General features: G+C 41.8%; 1 protein-coding gene and 1 pseudogene across 10 annotated transcripts in view; both read right to left on the bottom strand.

The window, feature by feature from the left end:
* Positions 1 to 19,399, bottom strand: part of NRXN3 (neurexin 3) — a 1,622,069-nt gene that overhangs the window by 1,305,202 nt on the left and 297,468 nt on the right. The window lies entirely within an intron of this gene.
* Positions 11,762 to 12,464, bottom strand: LOC102544332 (large ribosomal subunit protein uL15-like; annotated as a pseudogene).

Raw genomic sequence — 19,399 nt, 5'->3', positions numbered from 1 at the left:
GTTTACGGTCAAGTCCAACCTTATAGATCTGTAGACAATCACGGCAGACCAGTGATTCTCACTCTTCCCATTATGTTCCTCTTCTGGTATGTAGATTATAGACTTTAAATTTAGTGTGGTGATTGATTGACATTGATCAAAGTATGAGGATGGTGCAAAACTGAGATTTGTTCATCACTCATTCATTTGCTCATTTATTCATTCATTTGCAAAACACTTTTATTAGGCATTATGATAAGTACTACAGAAAATTGAGTCTAGTGGTTAGAAAAGATAAGCAAAGCAAATAATTACAATGCAATGTAATAAGTGCTATAACAAATGGAATAGAAGTTGTAAGAACCACTTAACTATTTCACAAAAAGCATCCCAAGGAGGTAACGTTTGAGCAATATCTGCAAGGATGAGGAAGCAGTTATAAATCAGAGGGGTAAAGAAAGAAGACATGTTATGTGCAGTGCACCAAAAAAAAAAGTGTACTAGTAAAATCAGTAAGTTCTGTGTGGCTAGAACATGGGCTGCATTGGATGGGTGTCAAGAGTTGAGACACGAAAACTAAGTTTGACTGAAGCATGGAAGGCTTGGAGATGAGAAAATTGGTCAGAACACCAGGAAAGATGGGCAGGCTAATAGCATGATCTTAGCCTTGTGGATGGAAAAGTGAGAATGCCTACAAGAGCTCCTCAGAAGGATCACTGGCTGGACTAGCGGCAGATGAGCAGTGAGGGGAGAGGGAGATGAATCCAGATACCCTAATTTGCTTTTCTTCGTGATATACTTCACATAAGCAGACTCATAGGGTGAACCTTTTTTTTAAAAACATGATAATGAGTACATAAAACCCTTCTCTGAATACTGCTTAAATGTTCTAATTGGAATTATTGAGCCTTACCCTTTTAACAGCATCTTTACCTTTTACTTACACATCTTTTTTCTTTGAATTAGTCCCATAACATTATCAATTACACTTAACTAAACCCTACAGCAAAGTGAGGCCATCTCTTCTACCAGAAGCTATATACCAGCTTACAAAATTTTACTGGAGCTAAAAAACATCTTGGCTTCCCAAACACACACAGCTCTTAGACTCTGGGTCAAAGCACTGTCAAAAAATATCTGCTACAATGAAAATGGCCCACCTTGGGCTGCTGATGCACTAACCCACTTAAAGTATCAGAAAAGCAAAGAGCAAGTTAGGAGGATGTATTTTGAAACAGCATACAGAACAGTTTCATTGACATGGTCAGAAACCAAAAACTGCCCAAAGCAGCAGATCCAAGAGAGGACAGGTAAGGAAGAGGATGAGGGAAGGTAAAAGCATCAGAAGAGCAACTGGACACCTGGAACTGGGGAGAAGGAAATCAAAACTCTAGAAGTGGGAAGGGGAGGCCACATGTATGGAAGTCTAGCCTGGGTGGGATTCTGAAGACTGCCTTTGCACATATAATAACAGTATTTTCCTTTGCATAAATCTTTATTAACAAAAAAACTCTTGTATCTGGTAGTTCTACCATTTAATAGCTGCATCATGTAGGATAAATGATTTAAGCTCTCTGAGCCTCAAATTTCTCATCTACAAAGTACGGAGGGAAGAAGAGTGAACTTTTTCAATTCCATTTCACAGGGTGATAGAGATGCATAGAAGGTTAAATGATTGATCCATAGGTCCCAGAACCTGCAGAACTGGGGCTGGAGCCCAGATCTTTTGACTCCCAATTCAGTAAATGGTGCTGCTCATTTGTAGTGCCTGTCCAACCCAGGAGACCAGCGTGTAATCCCAGGTAAGGACTGATTTGTAGAACATGAACAAATCATGTTCACTCTGTAGCCCTACCCCAGGTTACAGCTCAACCAGGAGTTCTAGTGGTCAGGATGTAGCCTCTCATGACTTTCTAGGACTCCCCTAAAACCTCAGAAATCTACTGTTAGGGGCTTGGGGTTTCTATAATACTTCAATATTGTCTAAATCCATAGCAGATGGGCACACCCATGGCATTTTTACATCTCCAATTCTTTATATCCCATTTTAGGAAGCATGTGAATGATACAGAAGCAAAGTCCTACCAGGGCACCAGCATTTAACTCCAGACACCTCCAGTCACAAACTGGGGCTAGGCTCGCAGCAGCATTCCTGTGCTCTGCACCCTAGTAACTGGTTTTGTTTCCCAGTTGCTTTGTAGGTGCTCTTCAGTTCTTCCCCCTGTGTAAAACATGTTTCACTTTGCTTGTCCAATTATAAAATCCTCAAGCATGCTTAATGGGGTAAGGAATAAGGAAGGCCAACATAATTTAGTAAAAAGACTAAATAATGGCATTTTAAACGGTAATTTTCTTACCTCCCCATAGGCAAAACTGCCACAGGGCTACCTAATAGAATTTTTGGAGGACCAGCTTCAACGACTAGATAGGAGAAGCTTGTCAATTAGCATATCAATCGTCTATAAGCAATAGGTACTTACAAGACCTTTTAAAGTCATTTCCCCAGACTTCTGTTGAAAACCTACTTAGTGGCAGGAATAAAGGAAATATTTGTCTTTAATGTTGCAGTAAGTACCATGTTTCCCCACAGCTTTGTTTACATTATCAATTTGCATTATCTAGACCTTGGTAGAAAGCCTTCCAGAGGCAAAAGTAAACTTCAACTCACGGAAAATCCAAGTGAAGTCAGGACCAGATTCAGAAAAATGCCAACTAGTTCCAAGTGCACAGTTGCCAGCTTATTCCATTCTTACTCCCCAAAGACCCCTCACCTGAGGCAGGTTTGGTTTCAACTGAACCAAGTCCTTTATGCTTTGCTCTCTGTTTCTCTTCAGAGATAAAGGCACTTCCATGAAAGGACCTCACACACAGGGCCAGCACGGAGCAGTTGATGGCCAAATAAATGACTGCTGATTGTGAACTGTAAGCACTCAATCTGTATTCCTGGAGGAGGATGCGGTTACTCCCAGAACATTGTAAGCATTGGGCCTCTTCGTCCCTCAAAGGATGGAGGGTGATTGATTAGTTGACTGATTTTATTTAGCCCACAGAGGATAGCAAGTTTGGGGAGCTAAGCAGGTCTTAGATTACTATCAACTAAGCAAGAAAGAGCCAGGAAACCACCTCTGTCTTCTGAGATATGAATATTTTTATAAGTATACCTGGTCCTACCAAATGTCCAGAAGTAACAGAGCAGCAATTTAAAGAAAGATACTGGTTAGTATTCAGGGAACAGAAGTTTCCAGCACATTTCAAATAAAGGAGCTGAAACTGTCCAGTCAGAGGGCATCAGCAATGAGAGTCAGACAGTGGAAAAGAGCCCACTGGGTTGTTTGGAGAGCTGTCGTGCTGCTGCAGAGAACTCTGATCTGAAGGACTGGGGGGTGGGTGTGGGGGGCAGGCAAGAGGCAGATTTGATTGTAGACCCTGAATAACTGGTGCCAAAGTGAGGACCTCTCTCCGTGTCTTCCCAAGCCTAAGTCCATGTAGAAACAAGGTAAGACGGAAATACACTGACATGATAAAAGTGGTTGCGTCTGAATAGCAGGATTATGGGTAATAGCCCTTTTTCTTTCTGCTTTCCCATAGTATCAATATCTTCAACAACAGGTAGGCATTAATCTTAAATATATATTTTTTTGGTTAAATATGCATTTTAATTAATTAAAAAACATTAAATGTTAAGCACAACAATGACCTGATAACCAGTTAGGTAGCAAAAGAAGAAAATTCTCTCAGACCTAACTTATTCTGGTAAATCATTAGCCAGGTAACTTGCATGTATAACAGCATCATCCTTTCTAACAACCATTATTTTATTGGCGGTATTCTCTCAGCTGTCATGTACTGAGAGCTTACTCTGGAATAGGGTACTACACTAAGTGCTTTATATTTATTCTCTTCTTCAATTATCAAAACATCTTGATATACTAGGCTCTTTTATTATCCCCATCTACAGAGGAGGAAAGAGAGGCTTGAGAGGTTAGGTAGCTGGCTAAAGAGCACATGGCAAGTAGGTGACTATCAAGACCAGGATACACAGCCAGACCTGTCTGAGACCTCAGTTCTAAACCACTTGCTGAAAAATCAAAGTAACTCCCTCAAAATCACTCCTTACCCTTTTCTCTATCTGCACGGCTCTGCCCGCACTCAAGCCTCTCTTATTCAGAACACAGTTTCAAACGTAATCTTCCCAGAAGAAGAAATATTTGTCTGTTTTGCTCACTGCTTTGTTCCCAGAGCCAAGAACAGTGCCTGGCACATAACACTCCATAAACATTTGTTGAATTGGTGAATTAATTCTAATACATCAGATTCTAACCACAATATTCTATCTTTGGGGTTGTCCAACTCCTGAAAGCAAAGTAGTCTCCAGACTTTTAAAATCTTCTACTAAGGTCAAGATTGATCATAGTCTACTGGCTAGGAGTTCTACTGTTCTCCAAACAGTTTTCCTTCAAATACTGGATTCATACACAGACAACAATTTCCTAGCTTCCCCTGCAGTTGGCAGTGGCTTATGACTGAATTCTAGCCAAAGGAATATGGGAAGAAGTGATGTAGCCACTCCAAACCTGACCTATAAAAGCCTAATCTTCCATACTCGTCCTTTTTCATTTGCCAGCTGGATGCATGACAGAGACAGTAGATGGAAGAAGCCAGGGTCTCTGAATGTCTACATGGAGTGGAGCCTTGCTCTATTCAGCTGACCTATACTGGGCCTAGACATAAGCAAGAAATAACCTTTATTAAGCCAGTAGAACTTGGAGTCATTTGATCCAGCAGTTACTTTTCCCTGATGAATACACAATCGTATCAGTTAAAAATTATTTGAGCATGCAACATACACATTTAAAAAAAATTTATATATGTTATATATGTATGTATGTATATATAAAACTGATAAATTATGTACAAGACCTATGATAACATTATATAAATTATAAAACCTACATCAAAACATGAAATTTGAAAAGGATGGGATACATACGAAATATAAGTATTTTTAAATTTCTTGCTAATCATGATGGTTCCACTATACTATTAAGCAACATTTCAAGGCACATTGGGGCTTAGGGAAAGGTCTGTCGTTAACAATGGTGGAAACAAATCTATATTTCAGATGGTTTTCTTGATGATTTTTTTGGTGGCTGGCTTTGTGTCAGTCCTGATTACACCTTCACTGTTTTTCCATCATAACATGGCTGACGAAGCGCTGCAGTTCGGGGTAGGAGGGACAGCTCTGCCATTGTACTGTTGCTCACTTATAATACCACTATTATTTTCAATCCAAGGTCTCCTAACAGGAGTTTGTATAAGCCACTTGTCTATTTTGTGATGGTTGGTTTCATAAAAACTAGATCAGATAATCCATAAATCCACTTTATCAGACAACTGAAATGTGATGTGTCCGAGTTCACTGAGGACAAATGAACAAATAAAAGTACCAAAGTCAAATTTTCTCTTCCTTTCAGATATGTGTGCGGGGAGCCTGCCCTTCGTTCAGGATATGTAAACACTGTGTGAGACAGGTAGCCCAGTGACACCAGATTATCTGAGGATGTTCTTAGCAATCCACATATTAAAAACAGGCTAAATTTCAAATGTACTTCAAATTTTTAAAAAAGTAAAAATACTTAATCTACCAGGAAAAGTACGTTAAACTTAAGGTTTTCCTTTTTTGCTGTAAGATAAATGGAATTTTAGCACTTATGAACCCTGCAACAGGCACACTCTACTTGTGAGGCCACTGTTCTGGCAGGTGTTCTGGAAGTCCAGATCCAAGTCCTAGTGCTCTCGATTTTTTAAGTCCACCATCTGCCTCCCAGCTAAGCATAGAGTAAGATGGCTGACGTCATTCAACCTAAATTCTCTCCTCCTACAGCCCCCTACTCCACCCCAAAGTCAGAATTCTTCCTCTTAATATGAGCCAGAAGCACTGCTCTCTTTTCCTAGTGACACTGCTAGCTATTAGCTCAACTTTCTTTGATTTGCCCTAAGACAAATAATAAAAGAAACAGAATCCTACCATATCCACTCAAGTAAACACATATGGCTTAAGAAGGTGACTGGCAGGCAGTGTGGTCTGGTGACAAGGACCCTGGGGCTATGAGTTACAATATCCAGGTTCTACCTGACTGTCTCCTCAATGAAGTCACCTTAGCCCTTTGATCTCAGAGTCCTTATCTATGGGACAGGAGCAGTAATGCCCATCCTGCCTACTTCCCAGGGGCTGTGAAAGGAGTATAACAAAAATAAAGGACTGTGGGAGAAGAGGCTCCTTATAGCCCTGACTTGAGTGGGCTGCACGAGGGCTCCACAGAGGGAAACTTGGCAAGAATTTGAGAAGGGAGGTTCTCCAAAGCAGTGAGCCTGTATCTGATGCTGTCTTCCAGGAAACCTTGAGAGCAGCTTAGGACAATATAGGATAAGAAAAGCGCTAAAAGATTTTAGATTTTTATTCCTTTAATCAAGAGCCTTGAGAAGATAGGCTCATAGTGGATAAATGAAGGAGGAAGGCTTCTGGGCATGCAAAGTATCGAACACATAGTGGACTCTCCAATCAGGCAGAGAGCTCTGAACCAAGGGCTGAATAGTCAAGATCAGGGTGGAGCACCACAGTGGGCTCTGAAGTCAGGGCTGAGTTCAATGAGGCTCTGACACTGATAACTTTCTGGTAATTTAAACAACTTGTATGTGCCTCAGTTTTATTATAAGCAAAGTGGGGGAAAGATACCTACTCTGTATAATGTTTATGAAGATTTAAGGAAACAGCAGCCATGCCTGGTATAATCTAGGACCTGGCACATAATAGGTTCTCAATAAATAGTTGTCTTCTTCACCATCATTATCACACACTCTTCTTGCCCTTGCTTAGCCCATCTTTAAAAGAAAATAAATAGATGAGACAGAGCTAACATTTGCCAAGAACTTAAGAATTGGGCTTGGCAAGGGCTTATCAACATCAGAGGCTAGAGAAGTGCTTCATGGTGGGTCATGCAGAGTGGATACTCACGCCCTGCAAGTCCTTGCCAAGAAGTCACGGGTAATGTGCAGTGAAACACAGCAACAATCCCCAGCCAGGTTGGAGGAGGGACAGCGGGTAGGCAGCTGGCAGCCAGCAGCAAAAACGACCTTACCGACTCAAGGGCACCCTAAGTGAAGTGGGCGAAGAGCAAAGAGGACTAGGAAGGCCTTCATGAGAGGATCTTACTTCTTTATTAAGAAACAGGACACTCTCAGTCCAGGTCAGCAGAGACCTATCTTGTGCACTAACTGTGGCCTCAAGCCATGCCTGAGCAACCTGGCTCTCAGTAGCTCACATCTCACTAGCCTCTATCCTTAGAGAAACAATCAAAAGGCCTCCCTCAACAGTACCCCCCACTATGACAACCCCCCCATGACGACAGCATCTTTTCATCATTGTAGACGGTCTTGTAACCTGTTTACAAGCCCAGTATCATGTGGACAGATCCCAGGGAGAATCATGAGCTTGGATCCATCTCGTACCCCACAAAACATGGCCACAATTCTTACAGACAGATTTAGTATTTTTTCATAAGAGCACCAAGAGAGCTAGGGAAGGGGATGATTCCATGCACCCCCCTCACCAAGACCAGACAACTCAAAATTCTTCTCTTTTTAACGGTGAGCCCTGCTCATGCATAATGATATGAAAAATATCCCCGATAAGAACAGGCTGTGTTTGAAGTGTTCTCATGTATGCCCTTTGAAAAAGATAGGGTAAATCCTTCTTGGTGAGAGGCATTAATTATTTAATTAAACAAAGTAGTTGTTGACTTTTTAAAAGCAATATGCAAATTTTCCATAAAGAACAGAATTTTTAAAATATGTATATCTCTAGTTCCTGCTCCTGAAAATAAAATAGCTGAAAATTTAACCCGAGTGAAAAAAAAAAAAAAGAACATGTATTTCACGGGAGAAATTGGAAAGAGGTAACGTGCAAGCAGAACTTAGGATTTCTTCTTATAGTTGTGGCTTGGCCTTTGAAGAGTATCTTGATTCAGCTGTATTATAATATAAATCCTGATAGTTTCACAAACAAGGGGAGTCACTGAGGAAGTGGAGGGGAGAGCTGTACCAAAGCCATGAAGGGTAGTATTTGCAAAATACCCCATAGGTAATACAAACTATGCCACTTAATCAAGTATTGAAAAGGTTAAAATTAATCCTGACTTCACTACAGTTAATATAAATGTCCCAAGTCAATAAATCTTGATATTGATTAATCTGCCCACCCCCCATTCAGTTTTTAAGACCCACCAGTTCCCACAGGCAGATGGGGCTGATGTGACAAAAGCAATTTACAAAATCAATACAGCGCAAGAGATCTAGCAAAATTAACTACAGGAGAGATGGCCCATTAAATCATCCAGTCCATCTCCATCTCCCTCTTGGCCTCTTGTAGACACTTCTATTTCAATATGTTTGAGACATTTTATCCAAGTAAGTTGTAGAGGTCAACAGGTGTGAGGGCTTGTTCTTTTTCCCAAGAGACCAGTCCCATCCCCTACCTCCCAATACTGAGTCCCATGTCTTACCTGACATCAATTCTCAACTCTGGCAGCACATTAGATTCACCCAGGGAGCTTTTGAAATACACCAATGCCAGGCCTCATGCCCAAAGACTTCTGTTTAATTGATTTGGGGTAGGACCTGAGCACTATTGGTCTTCTTGTTTTAATACTCAAGTGATTCTATTGCTCAGAAAAGTTGAGAACCAGTTCTCTACAACTTCAACAGTCATTCCTGCTCCAGTTTTTGAATGCTTTCTTGTTGTGTTAAAATTAACTCAATACTGCCAGAGTAAGAGTAAGATCCTAGATGACAGTAGGTCAGTGAATCCCAGCTGGAGAGGATCACCAGCTGAGAACCGCTGCCATGGGAAATCATTATCACTGATCGGAGCAGGGCATGTATCTCAGGAGGGTTGGGGCACCTAAGAAGAGGAAAATGGTTGCAGACCACAGCTTTGAACTAGGAGGGGAAGGACAACTGTCCCAGTAACTGTAAGACAGAAACTCATCCGACTGGAACTCCTCTGTTGAGCATCTTAACCTTAGCTTTGGGAGGAAATAAAATTTAAACACAAAAAAAAGCATAAAAATACAATCTAAAAGCAAAAATTTTTTGACTCCTCAATATACACAGGCACAGTTCTAACTGCCTCACATGTATTAACTTACTGAAGTCTTACCATAATCCTATGAGGTGGGTGCTATTATTATCCTATTGTAGAGATGAAGAAACTGAGGCACCCAGGGTGACCCAGGTAGTAAAGGACAGAGTTGAAATTCCAACTTAGTGGCTCTGGATCCCATGCCCTTAATCACTAATCTCAGCTACCTCCCAGCATTGTATAATTTCAACATAAAGCTGACACCCGAAGTTAGAAATAAAAGGTAGTGCACTAAGTCTTACAAGTGCTAGGATGAAATTTCTTCAATAAACATCCGTAAAGCAGTGGGTTTAAACACTAGCATGCGTAGAAATCAATGGAAGAGATTTTAAGAAAAAATCACTGGGCCCCTTTCCCTAGAGATTCTGTGTCAGTAGTATGGGTATGGCCCATGAACTTGCATTTATAACAAGGTGGAAACGTCTTCTGCACTGTGATGTTCACTAGAGAAGTGCAGGATGGGAACTGAAATAAAGCAATTTTAGCAGCTAGGAGGGAGCTAGCAGCCTTGCACAGAGTCCTTTTGGGCAGCTGGTGTGGCAGAAGCCAAGCTACAAAGGGTTAAAGAATGGTTCTAAGGACGTGGAGCTGGTGAGGGGCAGCTCCTCTTCCAAAGAGCTTCTTGGTGAAGTGTAGTACTTTGCAGAAAGTTATTTTTAGGAGCGTGGAAAGTGCCAGAATCAAAAAAGAGATTAAAACTTCCAGAAAGACAAGGGGAAGCTGATGATGGAATACGGTTTTGGAGAAGGCAGCGGGGTGCACAGCAACTGCAGTGAGTCCACCTGCCCAAGTCTCCATCACAAGAGAGGCCTCCTAGAAAGATGGGCTCACACCAGGCCTCCTGGCACTGTGTCTAGTAGTCCGAGTGTGTGCTTCGCAACCAGCACTGGACAGCAAGGTTAATAACTACCTTAGGAATAATTTTGCAAAGTCTCTTGAAAAGAAAAAAAGTACCACAGGGTACAACATACCAGGACACGTCCAAACCCTCATGGGTACTAGTGCTAAGCTTGACTGACATGTTGCTCCTAAGAGGACCCTGAGTTGGTGCATGTGCAATCATCTTTTATAAGGGATGCTTTCAACCCTGGCTGCAGAACTGGCTACATAATTTACGGAACTCAGTGCAAAATGAAAACATGGAATCCCTTGTTCAAAAATTATTCAGAATTCCAAGATGGTAAGAGCAGAGCATTAAGCCAAGTGTGGGGCCCTTCTAAGCATGGGGCTCTGTGTGACTGCACAGTTTGCCTACCCATGAAGCTGGTCCTGCCTGGCTACACATTAGAATCACCTGGGGAGCCTTTAAAGCATTGCAATGCCCAAGCCACACCTAAAACCAATTAAAACCAGACCTCAGAATTTTTTAAAGCTCCCCATTGATTCCAATGTGCAGCGAAGGCTGGGAACCACTGCCTACCTGTCATAGAATCTGACTTAATACCAGCTTTGAAAATCATTTTCTTTAAATAAGAAATTCTATCTGGGAAAAAAATATAATGGTCCCACAAAATAGACTACAGCCTTACTTACATACATATTTCTCCACCTACCCATTCCTACAAGCTGGCTCAAATTACTAGCACAAAAGAAAAGAATGTGAATCTCTGCCTATAATAAATACATGCATTGCCATACAAACCAAAAGTCAGAGACAATGTGAGCACTGGAGACCTTGCTAAATTCCTGTAAGGCCCCTGCCTGAATTGTCTTGGCTCTACTAGGTGATTTCTTCTAGGGTTTGGGCACTGGCCCAGAACTCATCCACATTTCTGAATAATGCATGATACAGGTCCTTCCAAGCAACAGTGAGCTTTGGACAGAATGCTCAGTGAAGGCAGGAGAATCTGACCCTCACCAAATCCAAAGCTTAAGATTTACCCCAAGAGACGGGATCAGCTAAGGATGATCATCCAAGCAGCATAGCTGGGCAGCTCCCAGCTGGATCATAGCTACCCAAGAGTTCTTAGCCAAACACCCTGACATCAAAGGAGAAGAGCTGCTGTAGTGGAGACGAAATGTGGGGCTCCCCACAGAATCTAAGACCCAAAATGCATTAGGGAAGCCGATTCCTTTATAGTGGTCTCTACACAAGCAATACAGGCCGAGGCAAATTACAGAGACCCCCAGTGGTGCTCCCTCAGGACGGCAGCCAGGACTAAAGGCATTCATTCTGATCCTATCAGCAACGGAATGACAGGAAATGCTTTGGAGGTAGATTTCATGGCTTAGAATCCTGGCTCTACCACCTATTAGCTGTGTGACCTCTCTGTGCCTCAACCAAAAAAATTAAATCTGGTAAGTTCCACAGAATTGCTGTGAGGATTAAATGAGGTAACCCACACATGTTGCTTAGAACAGTACCTGATATGCAGTAAGCACGTTAATACTAAGGTAACGTTACCTGAGCTACCATCATGATTACCTCCACCACCGCAGCCCTCCGCAGCATACAGGCGACTCACTTCCCTCCTACTTTGCTCAAAATGAAACCAAGCTTCAAAGAGCTTAAGTGACTGACCCCAGGTTCCACAGGCCAGTAAGAGTAGAACCAGGACTGGAACCCATGTTTTCCGTCATATATTCTTTTTTTTTTTTTTGAAAAGCACTTGATAACATTTAATGAACCCTCCACCATGTGGCTTCAAGCTACCAGGACACAGGCACCACCCACACCCTTAATCTTCTCCTCAGCTCTTCTGCTGAAGAATTTGGCCTTCACGATGACAGGCTGCTTAGGAAGCTTTCCCTTCCCCAGAACTTTGTAGTAGCCCGATCACACCACATCAATGATAGGAGCAGCTCCAGTCTTGTTCTTGGCAGCATTTACCCGTGTCTGCTCACTGACCAAGGTCCATAATTTATCAAGGTTGACAGTTGGGCAGAAGCTTTGGTTCCTCTTTAAGTGGTAATGCCTCATACCAACTTTCCCAGAGTATCCTGGGTGATATTTGTCGAAGTTGATCCTGTGGTGATGCATGCCACCAGCATTACCCCGGCCTCCCAGATGCTTCCGGTGTTTGCCGATGCGGCCGTGGCCGTGGCTCACGTGGCCCCTAAGTTTCCGGGTCTTCCTTAGTCTGGATGGCACGTCGACGGCCGAAAAGAAAGAGGAAAGCCTCGGCAAACTTCCGTCATATATTCTTAACTTCCTCACATCACCAAACCTGAGATCTGAGCAGAGACTCTCTGCAGCCTTTCTGGTGTGGCATGCAGCACCACCACACCAGGCTCTCGGTGAGGACTGAAGGGGATGATGCAGGTAAAGCTGGGGAGAGCTGTCCATCACATCGGAAGCACTCAATCCATGTTGGCTATTGTTGTCATTGTACTGTCATCATAAATTGATGAACTACCAGGAAAACTCCATGTAAACTGACCATATCCACCATATTGGAGACTCACTTAAAGAGCTGGTTATCTTAGCCAATCTATCAACTCTTAGGTAAAAACAGTATTCTCCCTGGTACCATGGTTAAAATTACCCCACATAAATAATCCCATGCATACGCTGGGACCCTCCTGCATTGGCTATGCCTAAAATAATAGACACCGTATTTCCAAGTTGTCATGAGCAAGGGACAGGGCAAAGGTTTCAAAAAACCTACAGTCTTGCAGCCAGGGACTGGCCAGTAATGAAATGAAGCTTTCGGGCCCTTCTCTTCAGGAGAAATTGTATACCACCGTCCCAACCCCAACTCACCTTTTATTGTTAATATTCACATTGACACAGTTACAGGCCCTTGGTGAGGGCCCCGAGACAGCCACGCTGGGGTTGTATGCCTACCATTTAGGAACAACTTCCTGACCAATCAAATGGTGTTAAATCACTGGGTTTATTTTTCTACCCAAGTGAATGCCTCTTCCAGTAAGAAACCTGCCCTATGGCATCAATTTCCCTCTTTTGCTGAGTGTCTGGGAAAAAAAATAAAAATTAAAAAAACAACAATGTATCCATGACAATTAAACTGGCACACAATGAAAGCCACAAATACATAATTACCATGTCCCACTTGGTACAATATACTCCAGAGTTGCCAAAAACTGCCCACTCTGCTAGCAGCTGCCCTTAACGCAGGCCCTGGGCTCTGCAGCTGCATCTCAATTAGCCCAAGTCGGTTGCCTGGAATGGTTTCCCTGGTAACACTGTTCTGGCTGAGAGGGACATTGATTACCCCGAGGAACGAGTTTCCACTTGGAGGGAGACTGGGTGAATGCAAAAGCAGAGAATTTGGAAGGACAGGCAGGGTCCAAAGGAGTACGGGCATCACTAAAAACCAGGGAGGAGTCCCAAGCTTTTCCCTTTCTGAGGCAGAGGAAAGTAACATGTCAGTTTGGTGCCTTGAGGACTTACAAGGTGAGGCCTAGAGTTGGACTATCCCATCTACTCCAGACTTGCCCACGTTCCTTATCAGGAAGAGGCTTGCATTCCAGTCCCAGTTCTCTTACTAATTCACTGGGTGGCCCTGAATAAATCACATCTGGGTAAAATCAAAGGAGTTGGGATTCAGTGATTTTCTAAGGCTTGAAAGCTAAGAGCATCTGAGAAAAGAGAAGCCCAACTCAGCCCAGTGAGCAAGAGTTTCTGTGTCAACAGCTGTCCTTTCCTTTGGCATTGACATTTCCTAATTCTCCTCTCCTGTCTCAGACATACACTGCAGGACTAAGTTCAGATTTTCTACCAACTCTTCCCAAGGTTGCTGAGAAGAGGTTACCACTAGTTTGGCCAATTTCCACGACAAGTGGAACAAGCCTGAAGGCTACACGGGGATGAAGGTGCTCCATTGTTGCCCAAGTGCTGGGAGCAGCTGGAGGAGATAACCTGCCAGCCCCTTTCCTATTGTGACTGTGTGATCCTCTGAATGGCTCGCTCTCATGTTTTAACGATTGATCAGTGATGAATTCATGGGAGCTCAGATAAGAAGGAAGGGAAAAGCATTCCAGGCAGAGGGAACAGCATACATCAAGGCTATGTGGCTGAAGAAACTGGGTTCATATGGGGCCTGGGAAAAAAAATGCCACTGTGGTTAGAGACCTGAAAGCAAGAGTAAGTATATTGAGAGATGGTCCAGGGATGGGGGTGGGGGGGAGTGTGGCTGGGTGGAGGGCAGGCAGTGAGATAGGCAGGAATCAGATTATGCAAGCCTTGTTAGTGGTTATGGTTTTGTTCTTATCCTAAGTTTTGGAAGCTCTTACCAGAGGAGAAAGGTGGAGGTAATATGACAAGATTTTATTTTGAAACTTAATTTAGTTAAAAATATGAGGAAACCAATTAGGAAGCTACTGTCATGATCCAGACAAGAGATGACATCGGCTTGATGGGTAATTTTCAGAAGGGGAGTAGAACACCTATGTGGGTGGTGGCTGCAGCCCCTCTTACTGCTTCCCCTGGTTCCAGGTAAGGTCTCCTGGTTTACCTGTTTCACCTTGTTTGGCACCACCCCTGGGCACTGTGTGCTGACTGTTAAGTCTCACCATGGACAGTGGATTCCCTCTGCCCCTCAACAGACACCACCCCATCCTCTTACTTTATACTGATATCTTACTCAATTAAAAGCCTGAAAGTCTCCAGAGATTTTTCTAATCTTTATTCCTTCAGAAAGCACATAAAACTTGTTACTGGTTGTTAAATTTTTATCTCACAACAGTCACATGCAGTAAAGAGAGAATATTCAGCAAACACATCTTTCAGGCATGATGAGATTAAAAACAAACAAAAATCCTTTCTTCTTACTGGTGGACCCTCAAAGGTGATGTAAGTTGTGCTGAAAATAGAGGACCCTGGTCCTACTCTTTATGTGTCCCAAAGTATTGCAACAGCTGAGGAATAATACCTTTAAAAATTGCCCCGGTGATCATTTGAGATTGTGTCTGTCTTTACTTGAGCTCTAAGCACACAGCTGGACAAGGGGCAGAAAGAAGCATGGAAGACTTCAGGAGCTCTCAGAGTGATCTGGCCGCAACAGACTGGGGGACTGGAAGGAGAGGCTGGGGCAACAGCCTCAGATGAAAAGAGGTGGAAAGGGAATGTGGCAACCACACCTTCTCTAGTATTTCCCCACCAAGGGGCAGGGTCTAAGTTCCCTGCCCTTATCTCTGGCTTCTACGGCTGCTTTGACCAGCAGAATATAAGCACACCTTAGCAGTATTGCAGGTTCCGTTCCAGACCATCGCAAAAAAGCGACTACAGTAATAAAGAGAGTCACATGAGTTTTTCGGTTTCCCAGTGCACATAAAAGCTATGTTTACACTATACTGTAGTCTATGAAGTGTGCAACACCATTATGTCTTAAAAAATATGCATACCTGAATTTAAAAATACTTCATTGCTAAAAGTGCTAACCATAATCTGAGCCTTCAGCAAGTTATAATCTTTTTGCAGTACTAACATCACAGATCACTGATCACAGGTCACCATAACACATATAGTAGTATCGAGAAAGTATAAAATATTGTAAGAATTACCAAAATGTGACACAGACACGAAGTGAGCAAATGCTGATGGAAAAAATGGTGCCAATAGACTTGCTGGACACAGGGTTGTCACAAACCTTCAATTTGAAAAAAAAAATCATTATCTGTGAAGCACAATAAATTGAAGCACAATAAATACGAGGTCTGCCTGCACAAGAGGGCGCAATGGCCGTGATGCTCTGTCAGCTTCTCTTCAAAACTCCAGAAGTCTACAGAGGCGTCCCCATTTCGAAGATACAGACATCGTTAAGTTGGATGCTTATTCTTATGTCAAACAATGCTTCCCATTTCAGATAGATTTACCTTTTAGCTATTAGATGGCATTTGCTGAAATAAAACGACCTAAAGCCACAGTGTGAACAGTCGCTAACAAGTTAATGTCATTCAAAAATGAAGCTAGAAGACTTTTCAAATAAAAATGCAGCTCACTGGGACTAAATGGACAATTTTTTAAGGTCTGATTCACAAATGACCTTAGAGTGAGGTGAAGTTTTCCTCTGTAAACTCCCCGAAAGGACTCCACATGCTCTTTTCTATGAGAAACCAAAACTTCCGGTTTGTTGCAGGTTTACTGAATTTCAATCTGTACCTCCCCTGGGGCCCATCTCTGAAGATATAGAAATTGCCTATTTCTAGGAACCATCATCTCTGGAAATGTAGTCTCTCCCTCAGTCCTGCAGCCTGGAGTCCCCCATGCTCCCAAGGCCACCAGGGCAAGAGGCACACATAAGAAGAGTTTTGCAGGGTTTTTTTCTTTTTTTCCCCTCACAATCTTTTTCCCTCCAGTCGGAGAGCAGCAGAGTGAAAAGTGAACTTGAGTGGGAACCCAGAGACCTGAATTCTTGAGCTTTCCCCACCTTTCCCCATCTTATCCCGGCACTGCAGCCTGGATGGGCTACTGAAACTTTCCCAACCCGTGTCCTCTTTACAAACACAAAAACAAATGACAGAGATGATCATCTGTTGGCTCCTTCCAGACCTAAGAATCGAAGGCTTTATACTTTCGACAGAGAGTGGGATCCGTCTTCCCCCATCATGAGAAAGAGTTAGGAAGTCCCAGCCAGATTACAGCCTCCTTTCAGTGGCCTGAGCACCTGCTGGGAGGGCCGGGTTGCCAGAAGGAAAGGCGAGACTTCTGCCCTCTTGGAAGAGGAAGGACTGGCCACTCAGGAAGGTCTGATCAGTACGAACCAAGACAGGTGTGTAGAGTCACATACAGGGTTGAGGAGGCCAAAATTTCTTTTCTCCCTGAGTTAGAGAAAGTGATATCTGACTTCCACAGCTTCCCAGAGCCTTCCTGAAGGCAGCAAGCTCTCCAAGGAAGGGCCCAGAAGCCAGCTGTGTGCTCTCTGCTTGCATTTAGGTGTCACAGAGGCCTGCAACCTCTGAGACTTTTTCTGATTATGTCCTCACTCACTCCCTCAGCCGAATGCAAACCTCTCTTCTTTTATCTCAAAACCATATCTTAGATGGTGAAAAAAAATTGCTTTTTGTGCTCTGATTTCTGCACAAAGCCTGTTGAAGATACAGATGGTAAATGCCCCAAAAAACCCTGCCAGGAAACCAAGTTTCCCCACCAGCGGTCATGGGTATTCTTGGACGTCACTGGTGCTCTCTAGAATCACAGGGACAAGGTAACTGATGGTGTTGGATAGCGGCGGGGGTTGGGGGCCAGCATTAAAAGTGGTGGCTTTTTAAAACAGTGGTGTCTGCTCAGGGTTAAACACATAGACTGGTGGACAGAAAAAACCCTCAAACAAGGACACTTAGAGGATCTGGGTATATAATGAAGGGAGCACTATAATTACGTGGGTAAAGGATGCATTGTTCAATAAATGTTGTGGGGCAACTGGTTTTTAAAGGGAGAAAATAACTAAGTAGAATTCTATTCCCTATGTCCCATACCACATGCAAAAACACACTCCTGTTGTATTAGGTCAGAAGCAAAACCTTAAGACTATTGGAAGGATATATAGGGTCACGCCTGCTAGCTTTATGACACTGAAATAGGAAAAGACTTCTCAGACAAGGTAAAAAAAAATTTCATGGAGGGCCAAATTAACACATTTGACAACATCACTTTTTTTGAAACCTCTTTTTGGGAAAAGATACCATAAATGAAGCTGAAAAATAAGAAATAAAATGAAAGAAGATATTATTTATGTATGTGTACACACACACATAAACATATATATATGTATTTTATATTTTATATACATATATGCATATATATATACAGAGAAAGGATTGAGATCTAAAATATATATATAAAGAACTCTAATAAACCAATTAGAAAATTGGATGAAGGCAGTCAAAGGTACAAACTTCCAGTTATAAGATAAATAAGTACTAGGGATGTAATGTACAACATGACAAATATCATTAACACTGCTCTATGTCATATATAAAAGTTAAGGAGTAAATCTTAACAGTTATAATTTTTTTCTATTTCTTTAATTTTTTTCTATTTCTTTAATCTGTAATTTATATGAGATGATGGATGTTTATTAAACTTATTGTGATAATCATTTCATGAAGTATGTAGGTCAAATCATTCTGCTATATACCTTAAATTTATACAGTGCTATGTGTCAATTATATTTCAGTAAAACAGGAAGGAAAAAAAAGCCACAACCCAAAAGAAAATAAACAAAGGGTATAAACAAGTAACTCACAGAAAAGGAAACTTTTAGGCTAATACACATATGAAAAGTTGCTGACTATTTACAATATCCAAGACATGGCAACAACCTCAATGTCCATCAACAAGTAACTGGATAAAGAAGTTGTAGCATATTTATACAATGGAATACTACTCAGCCATAAAAAAGAATAAAATGATGCCATCTGCGGCAACATGGATGGACCCAAAGATCATCATTTTAAGTGAAGTAAGCCAGATAGAGAAAGAAAAATATCATATGATATCACTTATATGTGGAATCTAAAAAAATGACACAAATGAACTTATTTACAAAACAGAAACAGACTCATAAACATAGAAAACAAATCTTTGGTTACTGAGGGGAAGGGAGTGGGAAGGGATAAATTCGGAGTTTAAGATTTGCAGATATTAACTACTATATATAAAGTAGAAAAACAGCAAGTTTCTACTGGATAGCACAGGAAACTATATTCAATATCTTGTAGTAACCTATAATGAAAAAGAATATGAAAAGGAATATATGTACCGTAAGCTGAAATTTTAGGGCTTATGCCAGAAATTGATACAACATTGTAAACTGACTATATTTCAATTTTAAAAAATTGCTGAATACTTCTGGTAATCAAAGAAATGCAAAGAAAATTCACTCACATCAGAGGGGCATCCTTTATAAGGCCCATAATAACAAATGTTGGCCAGGACATGGGGAAACACAGTGTCCACTGTTGTTGGGAGTTTAAATTGGTGCAATCACGTTAGAGTCTTTGGCAAAATGTGCTAAATTTGAAAATGTGTATTCCATAAGACCAGCACCCATTTCTGTTATATTCCCTCGAAAGACCCTCATACACATACATAGGAGAGGTGTCCAAAATGTTCACACTAGCTAAAATGTTTGCAAAATTTAATAACTGTAAGCATTTTAAGTGTCCACCAGTATGAGAATGGATACATATTCATATGAGGAAATACTATTTAGCAGACAAAATGGATGAACTAGAGCTACATCTATCAACGAAAAAAATCAACAATGCTCATGAAACAATGGTAACTGTTTCCATAAATACTATGTAGTGTTTATG

This window comes from Vicugna pacos, chromosome 6 (assembly GCF_048564905.1).
Source record: "Vicugna pacos chromosome 6, VicPac4, whole genome shotgun sequence".
NCBI classification, from domain to species: Eukaryota; Metazoa; Chordata; class Mammalia; order Artiodactyla; family Camelidae; genus Vicugna; species Vicugna pacos.
This window is presented reverse-complemented; position numbering and strand designations above follow the sequence as displayed.